Source organism: Alexandromys fortis, unplaced genomic scaffold, assembly GCF_014885135.2.
Source record: "Alexandromys fortis isolate MF-2015 unplaced genomic scaffold, M_Fortis_MF-2015_v1.1 scaffold_456, whole genome shotgun sequence".
Taxonomy (NCBI): domain Eukaryota; kingdom Metazoa; phylum Chordata; class Mammalia; order Rodentia; family Cricetidae; genus Alexandromys; species Alexandromys fortis.
The window spans coordinates 35402-49273 of record NW_026068333.1 but is presented as its reverse complement, the minus strand read 5'-3'; the positions used below and the strand labels follow the sequence as shown (position 1 = coordinate 49273).

At 42.5% G+C, this 13872-nt stretch overlaps 1 pseudogene; it reads right to left on the bottom strand.

The window, feature by feature from the left end:
• LOC126495241 (protein arginine N-methyltransferase 1-like) overlaps positions 1-13780 on the bottom strand; it is a 77474-nt pseudogene extending 63694 nt beyond the window's left edge.
• Between the last annotated feature and the right edge of the window lie 92 nt (positions 13781-13872).

The window sequence follows — 13872 nt, the reverse complement described above, 5'->3', positions numbered from 1 at the left end:
CAGCTGGGATCTGATGAGTATTTTCTTCCAAGCCACAAACTGTTAACATCTGTATATACACATGGCAGGAGAGCTGGCTCTCTGGCTTCTTGCTGTAAGGGAGATAATCCAATTCACAAGGGTGACACATTCATGACTGTTTTCTTAATATTTTTTTAACTATGAACTATTTTCTTAACATCCATAACTAAATACCATCACATTAGGGGTTAGAAACAGGGTCACACTGAGATACTGTTTCTGAGTCACTTAGAAAATCTTCATCTGCTTAAAAACATGTTTTTTTGACAACAGGGTGCTTATTTGGAATGCTACAGAGATGTCTATTAGTATGGCACGGGAAAAATGACTCAAAGTAAAGGCAGAATTTAGCCTGCCTAAAAATACTACAAGTCCACGAGCCACATATTTCAGAACAGAAGAAACACTGCATAGAGGCTGGAGTGAGGATCAGCAGGGCACGTGCTTGCTGTACAAGTGCGAGGACCTGAGATGGAGTCCCTGGAACTCACACAAAGCCTAGTACAGTAGCATGCATCTGAAATCTCAGTGCTCCTACAGCAAAGTGGGAGGAAGAGACTCTCCAGGGCTCAAGAGCTGACTTGGCGTACGCAGCAGCAATGTGTAAGGATGACATCTAAGGATCCCCACATACACACACAAACGAGCACGTGTATCACTCACACACCCACAGGAAAGAAAAAGAGAATGAGGTGGGGAGTGGTGGAGAAAAACACACCTAATTTTGACCACGGGCACATATAGGTGTTAAGTTATTTTGGCCCGACAAACCTCTCCACCGACACAATAATCCAAATCAGACCAAATTAGAAAAAAAACCCAGACTTAATGGTACCAGCTCTCCCAGTGGCCCTCCAGGAAAACACGGAGCAGGGAAAGGTAAACCTGAATGAGCACCTGTTTGTTCTGGGAGAGGCAGTTTAAATAGCCTGTGGGAGTGGTCTTGACCCTCTCTAGAGAGGTGGAGTCTGGACTTTGGCAACTCCCAAGAAGGGGAGGCTTGAAATGGAGCTTTTCCACCCAACTATCCAAAATGGATACCAAGAGTTGGGGTAACGCTCCACTCAAAAGTTTCAGACTCTTTGGATAAGGATGTTAGGTGCTAAGGTGACATTTCCAACCAAATAATAGGCATATACATCTATCTACACACAGACACACACACAAGTATGTATATTTCTAAAAACATTTCTTTTTTTTTTTTTTCTTATTTATTTATTTATTTATTTTGGGTTTTCGAGACAGGGTTTCTCTGCGGCTTTGGAGCCTGTCCTGGAACTAGCTCTGTAGACCAGGCTGGTCTCGAACTCACAGAGATCCGCCTGCCTCTGCCTCCCGAGTGCTGGGATTAAAGGTGTGCGCCACCACCGCCCGGCTTTTTAACTTATTTATTATGCATAGTGTTCTGCCTGCATGTATCCCTGCAGGCCAGAGGAGGGCACCAGATCCTATTATAGATGGTGGTAAGCTACCATGTAGGTGCTGGGAATTGAACTCAGGACCTCTGGAAGAACAGTCAGTGTTCTTAACCTCTGAGCCATCTCTGCAGCCCCCCACACAAGCATATTCACACACAGAGAGAAACAGTGCTAAAGGTGACAGCCATTATCGAGGTTTATTTCAGGGTTAAGCCGATTAAACCTCTCAGGAGTCCAGTAAGATTCGCTATGGCAGGTGAAAACTAGCAATTAGATCTGAGGGTAAACAGAATAAATCAACTCACGTACATTCCTACTACATGTTCTTTATTCCTTTGCACGAAAAAGCAGCAAGGAGAAGAATAATAAGGGGTAGTCTCCACAAGGTTTCTAGTTTTTACAGATATAGTTGGAAAATTCCATAAGTAAAGACAATGATAATTCACAAACAAGGCAGGGAGATGAGAAGCCAAAGAAAAGACAGACACAGAGAGAGAGAGAGACAGAGACAGACACAGAGAGACAGAGAGAGAGACAGAGACAGAGACAGAGAGAGAGAGGCTCCTCTTTAGGGGCTGGAGAAAGATGACAGGCAGTGATGGCACACCATTAATTCCAGCACTTGGGAGGCAGAAGCAGGTGGATCTCTGAGTTCGAGGCCAGCCTGGTCTACAAGAGCTTGTTACAGGACAGGCTCTAAAGCCACAGAAAAGTTCTGTCTCTAAAAACAAAGCAAAACAAAAAGACAACAAAACAAAAGATCAAGTAGAACCTGGAAAAGTAGCACACAGGAAATAGCCAGAATCCAAGGGGAAATACCGGACATGCCAAATCATTAGATGGAGTTACTAACTGTCCCTGAATCTAGGCCTCACCCATACCCAAACCTGTCTGTGAAGTAAGGGTAGAGCATGCTACCTTCCTGCACAGTGCTGTCTTCTATAGACTTCTGTTAGTAGATAATTTTGTGGAATTGACTTTAAAGTTGACTATTAGAACAAACAGTGAATGTTACTGCCCTAAGGCCTCAAGGTGTTGGGGAACGGAGCAAGGTCATTCAGTTGCCCCTGCAGACCTTATACTGCTATTTTGGGAATTAATCCCATTTTGGAGGGAGAATCATGGCCTCACAAGGTTTTTTACAGATATGACGGCAACTTTTCCAAAAGTGTTCCCATACCTCTGTAAAACAGGTTTTCCATGTGGACGTGTATGCACGTCCAAATAGATTAGTCTATCAGCTGTACATTTACTGTATAGTCTTGTGGACTCCAACAAGCCATTTAAACACAAAATTAAAAATCTAGCAACTGTGTAAAGCAAAGAACATGCTCAACAAAACAAAAGGACCGCCTATAGAATGGGAAAAGATCTTCACTAACCCCACATCAGACAGAGGTCTGATCTCCAAAATATACAAAGAGCTCAAGAAATTGTACACCAAAAGATCACATAATCCAATTTAAAAAAAAAATGGAGCACAGACCTAAACAGAGAACTCTCAACAGAGGAATCTAAAATGGCTGAAAGACACTTAAGGAAATGTTCAACATCCTTAGTCAACAGAGAAATGCAAATTAAAAAAACTCTGAGATTCAGTCTTACACTTATAAGAATGGCCAAGATCAAAAACACTGATGCTGGAGAGGTTGTGGGGAAAAGGGAACAGTTCTGCATTGCTGGTGGAAATGTAAGCTGGTACGGCCCCTTTGGATATCAGTGTGGCAATTTCCTAGAAAATTAGGAAACCCTTCCTCAAGACCCAGTAATACCACTTTTGGGTATATATCCAAAGGATGCTCAATTGTGCCACACAAGGACATGTGCTCAGCTATGTTTATAGCAGCTTTATTTGTCATAGTCAGAACCTGGAAACAACCTAAATGCCCTCTATCAAAGAATGGATAAGGAAAATGTGGTACATTTACACAATGGAGTACTACACAGCAGAAAAAAATAACGACAGCTTGAATTTTGCAGGAAATTGGATGGAGCTAAAAAACATCATATTGAGTGAGGTAAACCAGACCCAGAAAGACAATTATCACATGTACTCACAGGTGAAAGCCAGCCTACAAACCACAATCCCAGAAAATTTAGACCAACAATGAGGACACTAAGAGAGACTTACATAGATCTAATCCACATGGAAAGTAGAAAAAGACAAGATCTCCTGAGTAAATTGGGAGCATGGGGACCTTGGGGGAGGATTGAAGAGGGAGGGGAAGAGCAAGATGGGGAGCAGAGAAAAATGTAGAGCACTCAATAAATATCAATAAAAAATGTATTAAAAATGAAAAAAAGAATCTAGCAACTGGCTAGGTATGGTACTGCATACCTTTAATACTAGTACTCAGGAGGCAGAGGAAGGCAGATCTCAAAATCCTCAAAATCAAGGCCAGTGTTGTCTACAGAGTGAGTACCAGAATAGCCAGGGCTTCACAGACAGAATCTAGTCTCAAGAGAAGGGGGGAAAAAAAAATCAAGCAGTTATGTCTCACAATGACTTTAATAATAATTAATTACCACTGCTTAATAATCAGTCTTGTCCTCATAGCAAATCTCAAGCATACAATGCAGGTAATAAAGAGTTGAAAAATTTGATATGCAGTCTGTTGTATAAAACTGTCTATACCCATATTCGATTACAGGTGGTCAGGAACATTTCCTAGATAAGTAGCAAAAAGGTGAAGAAGGGAGAAGAAACAATTTATAGGAAAAATAACTTCTTTCTTCCTATTGTGTAGTTCTGGGGTTTTCCTGGCACCACTTCCTATATCACCATAGGAACAATGGTATTACAGACAAATAAATGCTACCATGCCAGGTTTTACAAGGCTGTGGAGATTTGAACTCAGTTCTTCATACTGGCATGACAAGTACTTTACCCACTGAGCCATATCTGCAGCCTGTGATTTGATATATAAATACACAAAGTGAAATGCTTCAATTAAAATAATGAACACATCCATCACCAGATTTATTTTATTACTGAGACCATAAAAAATGACTTCACAAAACTAAAATAGACAATATCTTATTAAGTCACCACGCTGAACAATAGGTCACCCAAACTGTCTCCTCTTGTTCTAAGTGAAGTTTGCATCTTTTGACCAACATGTCCTCATGTTTATCACCTGCCCCCCACCCCACCCTCTGGTAACTATCCAAATATTCACAAAATTGTGAGATTCTACATATAAGTTATCTAAAACAATAGTCGTTTTTCTATACTCAGCTTACTTCATTTAGCGTAATATCCTCCAGGTTCATTCATAATTAACTTCTACTCTAAGATTACATAATACTCCAGTGATGGAATTTTTGCACTCACAAATGTGTATAAAAACACATACAGAATAAACACAGAGTAAGCTAATGTAAGAAAGCCACCATAACCTGCCATCAATAGTGAGATAGAAGAGTTTTATAAGGCTCATGAGTTACTGGTGGTTGACAGTTTCTAGGGAAAGTAGAGTAAGATTTCTTCAGGGAAATGGTCCCCTGTAGGTTAACTACAATCCCGTGGATGGCTGCCACCAATGTGTATTTTATGAGCATTAATTTTAGACTCTGGGCTTACACTTCAAAAAAAAGGGGGGGGGCTGGAGAGTATCTGGGAGGAGTTGGAGACAAGGAGTGGGGCTAGATACAACTAAAATACATTGTATACATGTATGAATCTCAAGAGTAATTTTAAATGGAAAAACTGTGAAAGGTTAGCTAGAGTGAAATGGGGTTCAGTTTTGTAAGGGCTTATTAGCTAACAACTGGCCTTTTCCCGTTTGTGACATCAGAAGCCAGTGTGTTCCTATAATGCCTTGTGCAGAACAAGAAGTGTATCAAGGATGTGGCTTTAAAAATATTTTAGATGAAGAATTGAAGTCCAAACAAGGACTTCTGATAAATGATCTGAACAGAATGCATGTATAAGGTTTTAGACATCGGCTCCCAGATGGCCAGAGATGTGAATTTAAGCTTGCTAGTTAAACAGATGTAAAAAGGGAAATGTGATCCCCGAAAGACTCAGGGCATTGCTTAAATCAGATCCAGCTAACTGTTCAAAAGGAACAACCGCCCTTTTTCCTGACATGAACTTTCCCCAGATTCCAGATCATGAGTGGACTTTTTTTTTTAATGCTAATCATAACATGGTATAAAGATTTGTGGAGACTGGTTCTTACTCTCACCCTGAGAACCAAAGCCAGGTGCTTACCACACGAAACTGCTCACAAACAATGTATATATTATTTATGCTATTAATGTGTTTTATTGACTATTTTGCTATATGACATTTTATTATTTATTTTCCTACCTCCCTCTCATCTTTTCCTTCACAGGGTCTCTAGCTGGTCTTGAACTCCTGATGTAGCCAAGGATAACCTCCAACTTCTAATCTTCTTGCCTCCACCTTTAGAATGCTGGGATTATTACCACACCAGATTTATGGGGTGCTAGGCCTCAAGACTTCTAGACAAGTATTCTACTAATTGAGCTTTTTTAAAAAATTATTTTTCGTTTTGAAACAGGATCTCACTGTGTAGTCAAAAGGACTATTTTGAACTTTAAGTGATCCTCTTGCCCCAAACTCAATCCCCTGACTATTTCTGTTATAGGGCTCCACCATCATGTCCAGCGTGTTTCTTTCTTAGAGTTATTTACTGTTTGCTTGTTATATATATTACAAATATTATTTTTTGCTTTATTTTATTTTGCCATGATGGTACAACAACAACAACAAACTAAGAGAAAGATAACTGTTATGGGGCACTTTTCATATCTCACTCATTCTTCACTGGATTAAAAAAATAGCCAGTAAAAACACAGTATTTGCAATATGTTTATTCATTCAGCAATTGTGAATGGAACCCCTACAGCCAGTCCCAACAGGAAAAATTAGTCAACAATAAAACACACACTAAAGATAGCAAGTCAACCTGATCCAACTGACCTTCTAGTGGGCAGAGGAAAGCAAAAATAGATTCACTATTTAATGTCCTAAGAAACTGAAACTGTGGCTACAAAGAAAACTGTCAAAGTGCCTCCTCCACTACCGCCCAAAAAAGTCAGGTGCTGAGGAATATGAAAGTAGAGCCTTCTACACCAATATCTCAGTGGATAGGAGAGCCTATCCTGGATCACACTGATTCTACTAGGGCTACTGTTTGCCCCTACCCTGTGCTCTAGGCAGGATCTTCTTTCATTCCATCATTGGGCAGAGATGCTCCCCTTGCCTTTTATTAGGGAGGAAACCTTGGCATTCAACAACAATTTTGGTCCCTCCCTTTGTAGTTTCTGACATTCTAGGGAGGATATACGGACATTCCTATCAGAATAAGGACAATTATAATCCCAGATAGTTGGCCTACTGGAAGCACCAGGAACTCTATTTCTGGATACTAGCTGCCCTCATGTTTTCCAGAAGCCTTCAAGAAACAGAATCTATGAAGTTTCTCTTTTAGAAGCTCTTTGGCCAAGAACTAGGGCTTTAAGAAGCAGCACCTTACATTCTTGTACTGCCCAGACCACAGGATATCCTGTAGGTAGCCTACCTCTCCAGGTGTAGCTCATCACTGACTGGATGAAGCTCTGGAAAAATCAGCAAGGCCATGAAGATGCCTGGGTATTCTCTCCATCTAATCCAGAAGTCCTCCGTGCTCCACTATGCCACAAATCAGGAACAATCTGTTTTTGCTTTGTTCTCATTTGTTGTATCTATAACAAACACACACCAAATCACTTACACTGGAAGGAGCTTACTAAAAGCAGTCTTATGCCTTAGAAACCAGGAAATGTGCCCTCTAACAGTTCACATAACAGTTGAGAACATACAACATCCCAAATAGAAATTACTTGGATATCACCCCCACATAACACACGTTTGAAGAAGCACACCAATCTTAATTTATCACTAGTTTGGTAATAAGATCATCCACACTCTTCATTTACAACATGGTAATCCCAACAATTCCAAAAATTATTTTGAGTTATTTGAGGTGATTACTGGACAATAAGCACACACCATCTAATTCAGAGAGTGAATATTTAGACTTCTTCTTACCTCTTTCTTTTCCTTCCACCAGGGCCCAGCATTTCCCAAATGAAGCTTAGGAAGAATTTCTTCCTGGTGCCAAAATTAGAATCTTCTAGTTACCCCAGTCTGGTTCATGCTTGTTGGTTCCTTCCCGTTCCCTTAGATTTCTCTATCATCTTTCTGTTCAAACAACTACTTGAAAAAAAAAATAGACAATGGGGGTAACTAGATCCTATAGCCTGTCTGCTCTTAGAAGGCAGGACTTTAAAGAGGCTAATCCTTCACTTCATTAATAAGCAAGCTCACCTAAGAAAGCCAGGGTAAAATACAGCACAGGGGCTATAGCACAGTCAATAGACCAGCCTATGACTCAGACATTGCATGTGATGTGTAAGTGAATCAAAGTTCCTGGAAGAAAAAAAAAAAAAAACAACAACAGTTTTATTGGTTACTGAAAAACACATAAAACATAGGTAGCTGGGCCCAAAACCCAGTTTCTGATTTACTGAATCTGGGCTTTGCACTTCTGACAAGGCCTTTTGTGATGCCATTGTTGTTGATCTGGGGAACTATGCTTGTAGAAACACTGGGTTAGAGATGAAGCTGGACTGTGTAGTGCTAATTTGTGTTTTAATAAATAAAGCTTGCGGGGCTGGAGAGATGGCTCAGAGGTTAAGAGCATTGTCTGCTCTTCCAAAGGTCCTGAGTTCAATTCCCAGCAACCACATGGTGGCTCACAACCATTTGTAATGGAGTCTGGTGCCCTCTTCTGGCTTACAGGCACAATCACAGACAGAATATTGTATACATAATAAATAAATATTTTAAATAAATGAATGAATGAATGAATGAATGAATGAATGAATAAATAAATAAATAAATAAATAAATAAATAAATAAATCTTGCCTGAAGATCAGAGTGCAGAGCTAAACCACTAGAGGCCAGGAATGGTGACACACACCTTTAATCCCAGGACTCAGGAAACTGAGGCAGGGAGATCTCTGTTAGTTCAAGGTCACCCTGGGCTACAGTACTAAAAAGAGAAACAAAACTCACACAAAGGTAATCCTAGTACTTGGGATCCCATGCCTTTAATCCCAGAGACAGGAGTGATATGGCTGGGTGGAGAGGGAAATGTAAGGCAGGAGACGGGAGCTAAGGGCTTTCTCCATATTCCTCATTCAAATGACCTGGACACATTGCTAGCTGAACTCCTTAAATATAAGAAACTCAGGCTGAGATAATTGCAGCAATTTAACAACAAAGAAATACAGCTGTGGTTACAGTCCTGTAGTACAAATTTTGACTGGTATTTGTCAATTTGGGAGCATAGGCCCCAGTCCCTCGCATCTGTCCCAGCCCCCAGGCCTGGTTTGGACTCCAAATCCCAGCAGGCCAGGTCCTGACCCCTCCTTGGGGATGGAGTCCTGACCACTCCCCAGGGTACTTAAGTGATCTCCCGAAAAAGGAACACTAGGTCTCTCTTTCTTCCTCCCTGGGGTCATGGTCCCTTGCTTTCCCAGTTTCCCCTGGGGCCACCCAAGAGTGCAGATCTTCCATTAAACTTAGATATTAATTTGGCTTGTTTTGATTTGGCTTGATTGGAAATAATAAAATCCCAGAGTCAGATAATAGGGGTAAAAGCTGAAGAAACAGAGAAACTAGCCAGCCACTAGAGGTCTTATCTATATCAAAGCTCAGACCAAAGTGCCATTGATCCTGTCCTCAGACTGACTCCCAACCATAAGGAATTCCTATCCTCAAAACAATGGACCTAAAATTATGCATAAACTACAATCTTAAATCATAGTATTTAGAACAAAGATGACTTATCACCCTATGGGCTGATCCGGATGAGACGGATGCTGACTGAAGAAAGAACTGCATACTGTACTATATACTACAATCTGCCAATCAACACAATGGGACAAGAATTTGGCATTGTCTTGAACTAAAGAAACAGCTGGGTGTCCTTAATATTCCAACTAAAGTCAAGGAATGAGGTGTCTTTAAGCAGGAAATGCAGAAATCTTTCCAGGCTGTACCTTACACTACAGCAATGTGCCAAGCCACCTGCCATTCTCAACCCTCCCCTGCAGAGCCCAGCTCATGCCTCCCTGCCTACTTAGCCATTTACCTTGACTTAGTCGAGTAACGCTCCTTTTGCCATGAATCCAATTTTCTCAGATCATTTGGTGAAGAATCTGTGGACATTATCTTGGACTGTGAAACCTTGAATCTTACGGCTTCTTTCTGGAAATCTTTTTCCGTTTTATTTCTCATCATCGTGCATCCCAAACCTAGAAAGGGAGAATCAGATCAAACGTGATGCTAGAATATATACCTGTAATCTCGGCACTTGGGAGAAGGACGGCAAATTCAGGGTTGAAGTCGGCCTAAGTTACTTCAGACCCTATAAAAGGAAGGGAAGGAGGCTGGGGGAAGGTGAACTGAGACTGGGAAGGAGAGGTAGAGAAGAGGGAGGGGATACGGAGGAAAGAGGAAGGGAGACACGGAACAAGGAGCTAACTGTAAGATGTGGACATAACTGGAAGGATTCCAGTTTTGTCCACCAACAATAGGCCTATGTTTATTTTACACAATCTGCCATGTTGTTATTGTCATGGCTGCACCATGCTGAACCATAGGATTCTTTAAAACACCCATCATGATCACATTGCAGCGAGGCCCCATGCCAAACTCTTAACCAGAATTAAAAACTCCACTGGCACTGCACTGATGCTCTGGAGCTCTGTCTGTGCTCACACTCCTTCCTCACAGCAAAACGAAGCCCACCGACACCCAATCTGGAAGGATGAGATCCCAGGACCCATAAAGAAGACAAGACAGGAAAGCAGAACACAAAAATGAAGGGAATAACTTCCCCACCAAAGGGACTCTGGGGTTTAGTCTTATTTGGAGTCTCATGAGTGGGAGTTTTATTTGGGTGCTTGAATCCAAATGCTCAAGGCCCTAACCTAGCCTGCACTGCTACCCAAACTCTAGTGCTGGCACTTCTGCACCCCACTAAACTTTTCTAGTAGTATCTCTGAGGCTAGTTTTCAAAGCCCGGAAATAAGACGATGAAGCAGTAAACATCTGTATTTTGGCTGTGAGTCTAACCTTTAACGGCTGAGCCATCTCTCCGGCCCAACATCTGTTTTTTAATCTATTCTAGCTCATTAAAGCCATACCACACCACTGCTAATGTCTTCAATCATCATTCCTGGAGGAAGTTGGATCTGACCGCTTAGGTTCAAATGAAGATAGATACATACAATGTAATTTTTTTGGCCTGTTTTATTTCCTATTACTCACGTTTTTCTGAAATTAAGTCAATAATCTTCTTACTATCTGTCTCCACCTATCAGAATGAATTGTACCTGAAAAGCGAGCCGATGTGTCTCGGGTCTCCAGGATCTGGCACATCATAAGGTCAGGTGTTTCCTCAACGAAAAGGACAGACGGTATCTGGACAGATGCACGGATTACGCCCTCAGAATATCAGCGGTAACTGGCTTCCTCCCCCACCCCCTGCTGCTCCACAATCCCAGCCCAGCCCAGAGAAACTTCCCGCCAAAATCTATCCAGCCCAATGCACATGTCCATGTTGCTCTTTGCGTTATTCCCCAGGATTTCTAAGATAAGGTCGGAGAACTGAGACCTCAAGCCTTCTCGAGTTCATTCCTACCAGCAAAGCCACCTCAGTCCGTCCGGAGGGAGCGGGGGTCTCACAAGCCACGCGGAACGGCGAGTCGAACTGTCTACAGACAGGAAAAACAAACTCAACCTTCCTATCATTCTTGGCGGTCCGAGCACCGGAACCGCGACTTTTAAGCAGCCGGGTCTTCCTGTGCTGTTGCTATGGTTTCCAGGCTCTGATTTGCAGTGACTAACGTGTCAATCAATTCCGAATTCACTTCCGGGGCACTCTCACGAGCGACGTGAAGGCGTCTTCTGCTTAGTCCGCTTTCTGCGTTCGCCTTCCCTTTTCTCTTTTCCTCGCTTTGGAGCTTCACTGCTCCGTTCCAGTTCAAGCAGCCAAAGTATGGAGATAAAGAAAACATTCTTCTGGCCTCTTTTTCACCTGTGAAACAACAGCCGCTTGGTGGCAGCATGGTTTCATGAATGCGTGCAGGGTTGCTCTTCCCCCGCCCTTTGTGTTTAGAAAAAAAGGTACCTCGGTCAAGAACTACTTCCTTATCGAAACGCAGTATTTTCTGGCATTTTTGTGCCCCCCCCCCCCCAGGCTTTGCTAATTCTGAGTCAATCTGATGAGTAGAAGAGTGTTTGGAAAAAATGTTTTTAACTTGTTTGATTAATGAACTTAATGTATACTATCTGGGATATGCATTTTGATTTTTAAAAGACAGCTATTTTTATTCTAAAAATATTCGCGGAGCAGCTGCCAGCCCGGCAGAGACGGCTGTGGGTCCCTGCAAGATCCCCGGGCGTTTTACGAACGGTGGCCCATCCCGGGCGGGCGGCCCCGCCTTGCAGCAAGTGGGCAGGGCCAGCCCGCGGCGGTCCGGGAGAGCCAAGCGGGCGAGTGTAAACCGGCGGAGGGTAAAAGACACATAGACAGAGAAAATAGGCATAAAGAAGACATTAAGAGAGAGAGAAACAGTAAGTGGGGAGCCAAGATGGCTACGGAAGGCCGGAGGTAGCGGGAGTGGGCGTGGCTTGTCTCTTAAAGAGACAGGAAACCATAACAGCTATAGCTTTCCATAGAACACATTTTCTTTATAGAGCTGATTATTAATAAGTAAATATAAGCATAGTTTGTGCTGCTTAAAAATTTCAGGCTGGGTAGTTTATAACCGTTAGAAATTAATGTTTCTCATTTTAGAGGTTGGGAAGGAAAAGACAAAGGAACGAACTAGTTATGCTCTCTCAGGGCTTTCAAGATGGAGCATTGTTCCATGGTACTCAGAGAAACTGTGACTAACGGGATGGAAGCGGTGTCCAGGAATTCACTAGCCATGACATGTCTCTTTATACAATCACCTAATCCTATTTATAGAGTTCGCCACCAAAAAAACTTCGAAACCCACACCTCCAAGTACAGTTGCATTAGTGATTGAGTTCTGTGACCAAAATATGAATACCTAACTGCCATATATTGAGCGGGCCTCCTAGGTTAGCTAACTGCATGAGAAGTTACTACAAGATGGGTAGTTTCTGTTCTCATTTTAGAGGTGTATGTGTGAGTATATAATATACATAATTATACATCTAATTATATAGACATATATGAGGCTTTAAAATAGCATAATTAGGAATCTAATTCAAAGATTTAGTTTATCATGCGTTGGAATTATGAGTATTTGATGTTGATTTCTGAGTTTTCTTTCCTGAAAAGCAAATATGTTCACTGGGTACTAAAAACCAGTGGCTGGAGTTTCTGGCTGGCCTGTTGGAATTAATTTTGTACCTCATGTTGGATTATTGAAAGGCATCTGTGGAGAGACAGAAAGCAGCAAGAATTAGAGGTTTGGTCCGACCATAGGAACTCCCATGTTTATTCACAGTGAGCGAGCAGTCTGTCACCCTCATGAGCAATGACCAAAATGCCTACAGTGATTGTGGGCCCCTTAGAAGGCCAGCAATGTAGTCCATATGGGAAGCTCAGCAGTGTATTATTTGATCAGGAACTTATCACCTCACACTTTGGGAAAGCTAGCTGTGCTTGATGGCAGAGAGGCTTCAGGAAGGAGGCAGGATTCTGGACAACAGCACAATGTTGAGAGATATTGAGGAGACAACACATCAAATAGCCATGTTAGTTTTCTGTAAACTTAACAAAAGCTACAGTCATCTGGGAAAGGGATTTTCAGCTAAGAATATGGCTCTCTAAAGTTTGGCTTAGAGACTGTTATTCTTTCTGCGGGGGAGGGATGGAGACACAAAACACACGGCGGGGTTGGAGAGAAAACACGAGACACACGGCAGTCCCACGTGGGTGAACTTTAATGGAGGGGGGTGACAACAGGTGAGGGACGGGGGTGACGAGACGAAAGGAAAGAGGGAGGAAAGGGGCGAGTTGTGGCGTGTTCCCCCCTCCTCCCCCGTTTTAAAGGGGGAACCAAGTGCATCTGGGAAAATGTCCTGCCCATGCATGGCTTTCCATTGCGCTGGGATCAGTTCGGTGGTATTATTCCTTTAAAAATGGTATTATTCCTTTAAAAATGGATGGGTGTGTGGACAAACACAGGATAGACGAGACACGCGCAAAAGGAAGAGACGGGACACGCGGCTCCCACGTGGGTGCGCTTTAATGGGGAGAGGGAAACACAATAAGGGATGGGGTGTGCGAGACACACAAGGGGCCAGAGAGGGGTGAGAGAGAGCGAGACCTCGTGGAAGCTCGCTTTTAACGGGGGGGGGGGGGGGGGGGC